The 9,275-nt window shown below is 46.4% G+C and overlaps 1 pseudogene; it reads right to left on the reverse strand.

Annotated features, from left to right (window-relative positions):
- Positions 1-866: 866 nt before the first annotated feature.
- Positions 867-984, reverse strand: LOC126191839 (5S ribosomal RNA; annotated as a pseudogene).
- Positions 985-9,275: the final 8,291 nt, after the last annotated feature.

The following is a 9,275-nucleotide window of genomic DNA, read 5'->3' on the forward strand; positions in this document are numbered from 1 at the left end:
TGGAATCGACGCCTTGTTTCATCAGAAGAGAGAGAAGGAATGTACTCGTTGGACCACACCATGCGCCGCCTGTTAGCTACTGTCCAGTTTCTGTGTTGTTTGGCCAATCAAGATGTGCTGCATTATATGCCACTGTGAGCAATGCCTATTCCGATATACACGGCCCAATCACATTAATGTGGCCACCGGCTATGTTCTATGTGAATGTGCAATAACCACTCACAGACGGGAGGTGGCAGCACTAGCAGTGTAGGGTATATAAAGGGCGTCTGGGGAACACGGAAAGGACATGATCATTGGCTTTCGGGACAAGAGCAGAAACATTTCCGAAATGGCTAAGTTTGTTAACTCTTCGCAGGCCGCTGTGGGTTACATACACCGTACATGGCGAAATGGCGCCATCTAGAACGAGCGCCGGGGCAATGGTGGTGCACCACTGGGCATAAATGACAGGGGTGAACGATGGCTATGGTGATGAGTACGGGCAAATTGACGTGCAACAGTTGAGCACCTGACCGCCCACATGAACGAAAGGACAATCAACAGCGTTTGGTCAACGACTGTTTAGTGAAAGTTAACTGGATATAGACGTATGCAGGAGGTTCAAAAACGGTTCAAATGGCTCTAAGCACTATGGGACTTAAGATCTGAGGTCATCAGTCCCCTAGACTTAGCACTCCGTCTTCAGGCCACATCGGGACCATCCGACCGCCGTATCATCCTAACTTGAGGATGCGGAAAAGAGGGGCGTGTGGTCAGCACACCGCCTTCCCGGTCTTTATGGTGGTTTTCTGTGACTGGAGCCGCTACTATTCTGTCGAGTAGCTCCTCAGTTGGCATCACGAGGCTGAGTACACCCCGAAAAATGGCAACAGCGCATGGCGGCCCGGACGGTCACCCATCCCAGTGCCGGCCACGACTAACAGCGCTTAACTTCGGTGATCTGACGGGAACAGGTGTATCCACTGCGGCAAGGCCGTTGCCGAGTCCCCTAGACTTAGAACTACTTGAACGTTACTAAGCTAAGGACATAACACACATTCATGCCCGAGGCAGTATTCGAACCTGCTACCCCAACAGCAGCGCGGTTCCGGACTGAAGCGCCTAGAACCGTTCGGCCACAGCGGCCTGCCCTGCAGGAGGCGTCTGGTTCAAGCACGCATGCTGACTTCTGTTCATCAGCGACGAAGGCAAGACTTTGCACGCCAATACCACAACTTGACGCCAACTGAGCCAAAACGGGTGAGCTTTTCAGGTGAATCACGTTTTATGCGCCATCGGACAGATGGCCAGTGGCGTGTACGGCGCGAAACGTTTGCAAATCAAACACCCTACATGTATTATGGTCTGGGGAACGTTTTCGTGGCATTCCTTGGGAGACCTCGTCATTCTGGAAAGCACAATGGATCACGACAAGTATCCATCTATCCTTGGCGACCATTTGCACCGTTACATGCAGTTTGTTTTTCCTCAGCACGATGGCATCTACCAGCAGAACACTCCAACGTGTCACACAGATCGCAGTTACGGGCGTGATTCGAAGAGCATCGGGATGAGTTCGCCATATTCTCCTGGCCACCAAACTCCCCAAATTTACACCGGATCGAGAAACTGTGGGACGTCCTCGATTGGGGTGTTCGCTCGATGGATCGTCAGCTGGGAAACCTGGCACAGCTGGCCATAGCACTGGAGCCGGTACATTCCAGAACCTCACTGGGAAAAGTGATTATTCAAGCTTTTGACAGATGGTCACATTAATGAGACTGGGCGATGTATCTAATTCCACATATGCACTGCTTACCGCTCCATTCCGAATGTTTCCTCGGCAACTGGTTGAGATGGAACTTGTCTTGACTGCCAGCAGCAATTCCTGTCGGGTTTGATACCGGCTGCCATGGACAAGGCGTGGAACTCGTGTCCGGTCTTTGCTGTTTGAGATTTTTTTACGATAACCGTTCTCACGCTTTCGTGTTCCATGGCTGCGAGAGTTACACCACTTCTATAATGTACGTTCGATAGGTTGAGTCGATACATCAACAATTCGACAAATTGAGCAACTTTATTGACAGGGTTGCCATAGGCGCGTCCAAACACGGTACCACCCTATTGCCACATTTCTGGTCCCTGGCGGTTAGGGTCTTCCTACGAGCAGTTGCAGATCATTTCCTGAATGCACGTTGGATAGCCTACGTTGATCCTCCAAGAACTCTGGTACCGTTATTCACCGTATGGTGACAGGCACTTCCAAACAAGAAAGCTCCTTCGTGCCATTCTGCCACATCTCCACGTCAACGCAACTTACTGTACTGATTCCACACAGGTGACTGTTACCACTTCATTGCTGCGATATACGTCAGTGGTGGCGGTTACAGAACCCTCTGATATCAGATCTACACATTCAAAAGCACCCCATCGCGAGCAGTGTGCTCTTTTAAGGGGAGGGGTTTGGGGGGTGGGGGTGGGAGAGGGTAAGCGTATTCAAGCATTTCTGCTTGCCCGATATTACGTTTTTTCCCAGGCTTCTTTCTTCAGTCATTCCTTCCTTCTTTCATTCTTCTTTTGAACTGACAGGAAGAAGCCCTTATGAAAATGTGCCAGTTGGCAAATTCTACATTTTAATGCATCTTTGTACGATATTGCGACAAGGAAGTTGTGTAAGTTCATATGTTTTAATGTACACGTGCAGCAGCTTTTAGGAAATGTAGTAAGACGACTGGTTTGTCGTGCGCTCTGCACCGAGGGTGACGTCACCGCCGTGCTGGAGTAGGCGGCGCGGAAGCCAACTGAGCTGCGTAGAGTATCGCGCGGGGCCAGATAGCGCCCGCCGGAGAGCCGCCAGCCGGGCGGCCGCTGTGAAGAGGCAGAAAGAGGAGCGCAGAGCCGGCCCGCTGTATCAGGAGCGCGCCGGCCGGCGAGGCCCTCGTCGTCGTCGGCTGCTATCTCGCATCCGAAATGAAGAGCCGGCGCGGCGCGGCGGGGCGGGCCGTTTTGAATTGGCGCCGTATCTCGAGTAGCCCCGGCTCATTGTTAGCGCGCTAATGAAAGGCGAGCCAGCGCGCCGGCCGACAGTCGACTGTCGACTCGGCGCCGCTCGACTCCTCGATGATCGATGGCCGCCCGCGCCGTGTGTGCCTTGTCGCGCCCGGCCATCTGCTGCTTCGCCGCCACTGCCGGCTCCCGTTACGCCCCGCGTCCGCTGCCCCCCGCCGGCCCTCCGCAAGCCGAAGATCGCCCTCCTGTCCCCGTCTCCGCAGGCCGTCGTGTGTGGTCTACGTACTTCGAGACGTGCCACTTGTCTTCCCCTCAGCGGGTGAGAGGCGTCGGCACTGGGACGGTTCTGCCACTGAGCAACGCGGTGTAGAGGAAACTGGGTGAAAATAACAGAGGCAATTTGTGGTGACAGTAGGCTTCAGTCGTCTTCCGTAAGGAAGAGAATAAAGCATGTAGACGTTCGCTTATGTCTTGCTTATCTTAGACAGCGGAACTTGTTTTTAGGGGGTTGAAGTCAAAACAAATTTGTCAAAATTAATTCGCGTCCTGCGAATTCCCTGACATCACCTGTATTCGGTATAGATCAACTACAGAGTGGTGGCAGATGAAAATTCTTGCTGGTTAGGCTAAGTGTTTAAGGTGACCGCCCGCGGTACGCTGGAAATCCGGGTCGGAGTCCCGGTCCAGCACGAATTTTGATCTACATCTAAATCCAGCTGATGTTCCGGAATTCGCACTCGGGGAATTAATTTCGATGTATCTCGTATAGCTGTTGATCGTCAACAGACATGCGTGTAAGTAAATTTTTTTTTCGAAATATATGTATCTATTGGTTTCCAAATAAGAGAATTTATTTTAGATAGTCCGCAGCTCGTGGTCTCGCGGTAGCGTTCTCGCTTCCCGAGCACGCGGTCCCGGGCTCGATTCCTGGCGAGGTCAGGGATTTTCACCTGCCTCGAGGTGACTGGGTGGTGTTGTGTCGCCTTCATCATCATCATTCATCCGAATTACGTTCGGAGCAAGGCAATGGCAAACCACCTCCTAGGACCTTGCCTAGTACGGCGGTGCGGGTCTCCCGCATCGTTCCCCTACGCTGTCAAGGAGTATGGGACTTCATCATCATCAATATATGGCAATACACTGAAGCGCCAAAGAAACTGGTAAAGGCCTATTCGGAAAGTAAGATCCGATCGGTCGCAAAATGGAAATCAATGTGAATATCAAAAATGTTTTATTTGCAACAGTTAGATACACCTACCACCTACTTCTCTACATAGTCGCCGATCCGATTTAGACATTTGTCGTAGTGTTGTACCAACTTTCCAATACCCTCGTTATACAATGCAGCCGCCTGTGCTTCCTGCCAATTATCTACGCTGGTTTACAGCTCGTTGTCTGTGCCACAACATTGTCTTCTTAGCCGGCGGTTCGTATGACCAGAGATGAAACTCAGGGAGAGTCAATTACTGGCTCTATTGTGGGTGATCAAACACTTCCCATGGATAACGCTACAGGAGCATCTTCATTGCCTCTGCGGTCGGCAACGCCTGTATAACACAACAAGGGTCCGGCGCAGTGTTAGATAGGTTACTGCTGCTACAATGGCAGGTTATCAAGATTTAAGTGACTCTGAATGCGGTGTTATAGTTGGCGCACGAGTGATGGGACACAGAATATCAGAGGTAGCGATGAAGTGAGTATTTTCCGTCCGACCACTTCACGAGTATATAGTGAACACCAGGAAACCGGTAAAAAAATGGTTCAAATGGCTCTGAGCACTATGGGACTTAACATCTGTGGTCATCAGTCCCCTAGAACTTAGAACTACTTAAACCTAACTAACCTAAGGACATCACACACATCCATGCCCGAGGCAGGATTCGAACCTGCGACCGTAGCAGTTGCGCGGTTCCGGACTGAGCGCCTAGAACCGCTAGACCACCGCGGCCGGCAAAACCGGTAAAACATCAAATCTCCAACATCGCTACGACTGGATAGAGTACCTGCAAGAATCGTTCAACGTTACAGAAGCGTCACCCTTCCGCAAATTGCTGCAGATTTCAATGGTGCGCAGTGAAAAGTGTCAGCGTGTGAACCATTCAACGAAACATCATCGATATGGGCTTTCGGAACCGAAGGCCCGCTCGTGTACCCTTGATGATTGCACGACACAAAGCTTTACGCCTCGTCTGGGTCCGTCGACACCGACATTGGACTGTTGATGACTGATCGTACGAGTCTCCTTTCAAATTATGTGGACCGGATGGACGTGTACGGGTATGGACACAACCTCATGCATCCATGGACCGTGCACGTCAGCACGGGGCTGTTCAAGCTGGTGGAGGCTCCGTAATGGTGTGGGGCGTGTGCAGTTGGAGTGTTATGAGACCACTGATACGTCTGGATACGACTCTGACAGGTTACACGTATGTAAGCATCCCGTCTGATCACCTGCATCCATTCATGTTCATTGTGCATTACGACGGACTTGGATAGTTCCAGCAGGACAATGCGATACCCCACACGTCCGGAATTGCTGTAGAGTGACTCCAGGTATACTCTTCCGAGCTTAAAACATCCGCTGGCCACCAAACTCCCCATACATGAATATTATTGAGCATATCTGGGATGACTTGCAACGTGCTGTTCAGAAGAGATCCACCCCTCATACTCTTACGGATTTATGGGCAGTCCTGCAGGATTCATGGCGTCAGTTCCCTCCAGAACTATTTCAGACATTAGTCGAGTCCATGCCACGTCTTACTGCGGCACTTCTGCGTGCGCACTGGGGCCCTACACGATATTAGGCAGGTGTACCAGTTTCTTTGGCTCTTCAGTGTATATGTCAGGTATTGTAGTTTCATTTCCCGTAGGGTATAATTTAAATTTTGTCGTGTAGCCGAAGCTACATACAGTGATGTGCACAGTTGTAACAATGTCCTAGAGGGCGTTTGTAACACCTTACAATTGACTCCCGACAAAAGCGAATCGTTTTTGTGTCCGTCTCTGCACAGTTTAGCAAGCGTCAATAATATATATAAGACATATTTTTAAAATGGTCTGCATTGACTCCTTTTATAGTACGTCGGGGAATGTAAGCGAACATCAGAGATGACAGCCGGCTCAGGAAACTATTGAAATTACTGTTGTAAAACTTTTAAATTGCACAAAAAGTAAGAAATATGGTAATAGAATATGGCATATGTCAAGACTCACTCCACAGATTTTTGCAGGAAAAAACGAAGAAATTTCCCCAGGAAGTGCAGAAAGGAAATGGTCGGAGGGGATTGACTGAATACCTTCCTGAAATGGATTAGTTCATTATTAGCTCGCCGTCCAGAAGCTCCCGAGCAATGGCTTTCAGTAAAGAAACAGGGCCACGTTCCTTTGAGAATCATTCAAACGTATTACGTGACCACATATTTGAGTGCCAGAACAAGTGTTTCGTAGACGAAGATGGTGTCTATGCCGTGCACGCTCCAACAAAAATATTGGCAGAGAAGGGGAACAAACAATTTGGGGCAGCTACTTCTGCAGAAATCAGAAATTTTGTGACAGTTCTCGTAGAAGTAAGTGCTACAGGAAACTGGGTTCCTCCAATGTTTCTGTTCCCTCGTAAAATTTTATGGGGCGATTTCCTGTGAGGTGGGCCTCTGGATTGTATTGTAGCTGCTAACTGTTGTAATGGATACAGGGAATTAGATTCGCGAAGCATTTTGCAAAACATATTAAACCTTCTCTAGAAGTGTTTCTTCTCCTGGACAGTCAACGACTGTTGAATTTTATAGAGAGAATGGAATAGGTCTTTGGTCATTCCTGCCTCGCTGCTCACATCGCCTTCATTCGCATGGTAGTTTACGGACCCTTTTTGTTACGTGAATTCTGCAATGGATTCGTGGATGAAATGCCTCACAGGAAGTAGAATCATAATATAATATGCCAGAAATTGTTGCTATTTCCTTTCCTCAAATAGTAGCAAGCAATAATTTGGGTTCTCTGCTGTTGGCATGTGTCCATTGTCCATTTTGAAGAGTCGCACTTCGCACCATTCCAAATTACAGGCAGAAAAAATTCCAGCAAACAAGCGTGGTGGTCTTAATGATAGATTTAAGTCCATACTAGAATTCCCAAACTTGGACATGAGAAAATGACAAATAAAAGGAAAACAAGTACCGATAAAAATTTCCCAAAAGTCAAAGACAAATCACCCGTTCATAAGATTTCTGTTTCAGGACGACGAAACTGGGAACGATGAAGATGATATTGAATTTTATTATTGTTATATTATTGTTACAAAAAGAGGGTACCAGGAGAGGAAAGGGTGCAGTGCTCAACATGTTAAGAGTAGGCTCCTGTTAGATGCACAAAGGGAGAAGAACATTACGAGTGCTCTGTTACTTTACATCACAATTATGTTTACTACTTGCTTCTCTAACAAATGTTGGAAATATTTTTTATACCTTACTGTTACGATATTTGTATGATTACTTTTATCTTGACAAATAAATATTAAATTGCATTTCTCTCTATATAAGGCCTTAACAATTATAACAATTAGTAAATAGGTATTTATATAAATCTATGTAAATACTCTATGTGACGAAGTATTTTGAAGAAGATATTTCCAGATTATGTACATCAAATAAATATGTTTCGATTGGCTAATGCACACCTGCGAACAAACGTAACATACGGCAGATTTAAATATAAATTTAAATACTGAGAAAAATAGCATATAGGTATTAATAATGAATACATATTCATAATTGCAAAAAATGAAGATTTCATTCAATGAAGTACATATTTTCTCCTGATAGGTGGAATGTTAATTATAAAAAAACTGAATTTTATTACAATTGACCTCAGGCTGCCCGCCGTATAAGACACCAGATTTGCAGTAAGGAGAAGATACGTATAAAATCCATTTCAGCAAATCTTGAGTTTTGTTTTGGCTCTGAGCACTATGGGACTTAACATCTATGGTCATCAGTCCCCTAGAACATAGAACTACTTAAACCTAACTAACCTAAGGACATCACACAACACCCAGTCATCACGAGGCAGAGAAAATCCCTGACCCCGCCGGGAATCGAACCCGGAAACCCGGGCGCGGGAAGCGAGAAAGCTACCGCACGACCACGAGTTGCGGACTAAGTTTTGTTTTCTGTGGTTTCTCGAAATCAATTCAGATGAATTCAAAACGGTTTCTTTCAAAAGATCGCGAATAAATTTCCGTCTATTTTTATCTACCTGAGCTAGTGATCCATCTTGAATAACCTTGCCGTCGGTGAGATGTTAATAATAAGCCGTCCTTCTTTCTTCCTTCCTTAGACCTTACCATTCCGGCTGTATTGATTTGTTCGGAATGGCGAGGATGGACGCAGCAGTGGAATAATCTCCTGCATGCAGCTATGAGTATTACGTTCCTCCGCTGATATTCTAATCACGACAATGTCGGGTTGTGCGACACTGTTGTCGTTCTGTGTTTGTGGGCTGCGTAGTCTATCAGCTGACTCCTCAGACCTCACTTGCACTACCACTTTTCTGAAATGCTCTTCGTAGACGGATTACGTGCAAAGTGTTTCTTACGACGGGATCTTATGCAGCGATTTGTGATCCAAACAAATCCATTGTGCGCTTTTGAAAAATAAAATGTCATAACTAACGTCGCAACTATATGTGATTCGAAACAACGAATACTGTAAACAAACTTCTTAACGATTCGGTTGACCTTTTCGCATCATCTCGCTCATCGGTTTCCTGAAATCAAATCTCAAAGAAAAATAGTAACTGCCTCTTCAACGGGGCGACTTCAGATATACTATCACCTAACGGCACACAAAGTAAAGATTGTGCTCTGAGGTGTCTACATCTCTCCTCCCAAATATTGTAGATACTTTAAAGATAAATCTATTTAAAATATCTAAAACTGGAAACTACTAACATAAAAATTCAGATAAAATTTCACCCGCTTTGTCGCTTTCACCCCCCTAACTTCGCTTAGCAACGTATAAAGTAAAATTGTCCCTGTAGCTCATATAACAAAAAAAAAAAAAAAAAAAAAAAAAACTGGTAGACCCGTTATAAAATTACAGAATGAAAGTTGAAATGAGATCCCTGGAAAATTTTGCCGGCTGATCACTCTATAAAAAAGTATTAATAATAATCTAGTGATAGTTAAATATTGAGGTCGGCCACTTCCCAAAATCTTAAAATTCTGACTGTATTCTTCTGCTAAAGTAGAGCGTTACCACTGGTAAACAAGCCTTTGCGCTCTCTGTGGC

This window comes from Schistocerca nitens, chromosome 6, assembly GCF_023898315.1.
Source record: "Schistocerca nitens isolate TAMUIC-IGC-003100 chromosome 6, iqSchNite1.1, whole genome shotgun sequence".
NCBI lineage: Eukaryota > Metazoa > Arthropoda > Insecta > Orthoptera > Acrididae > Schistocerca > Schistocerca nitens.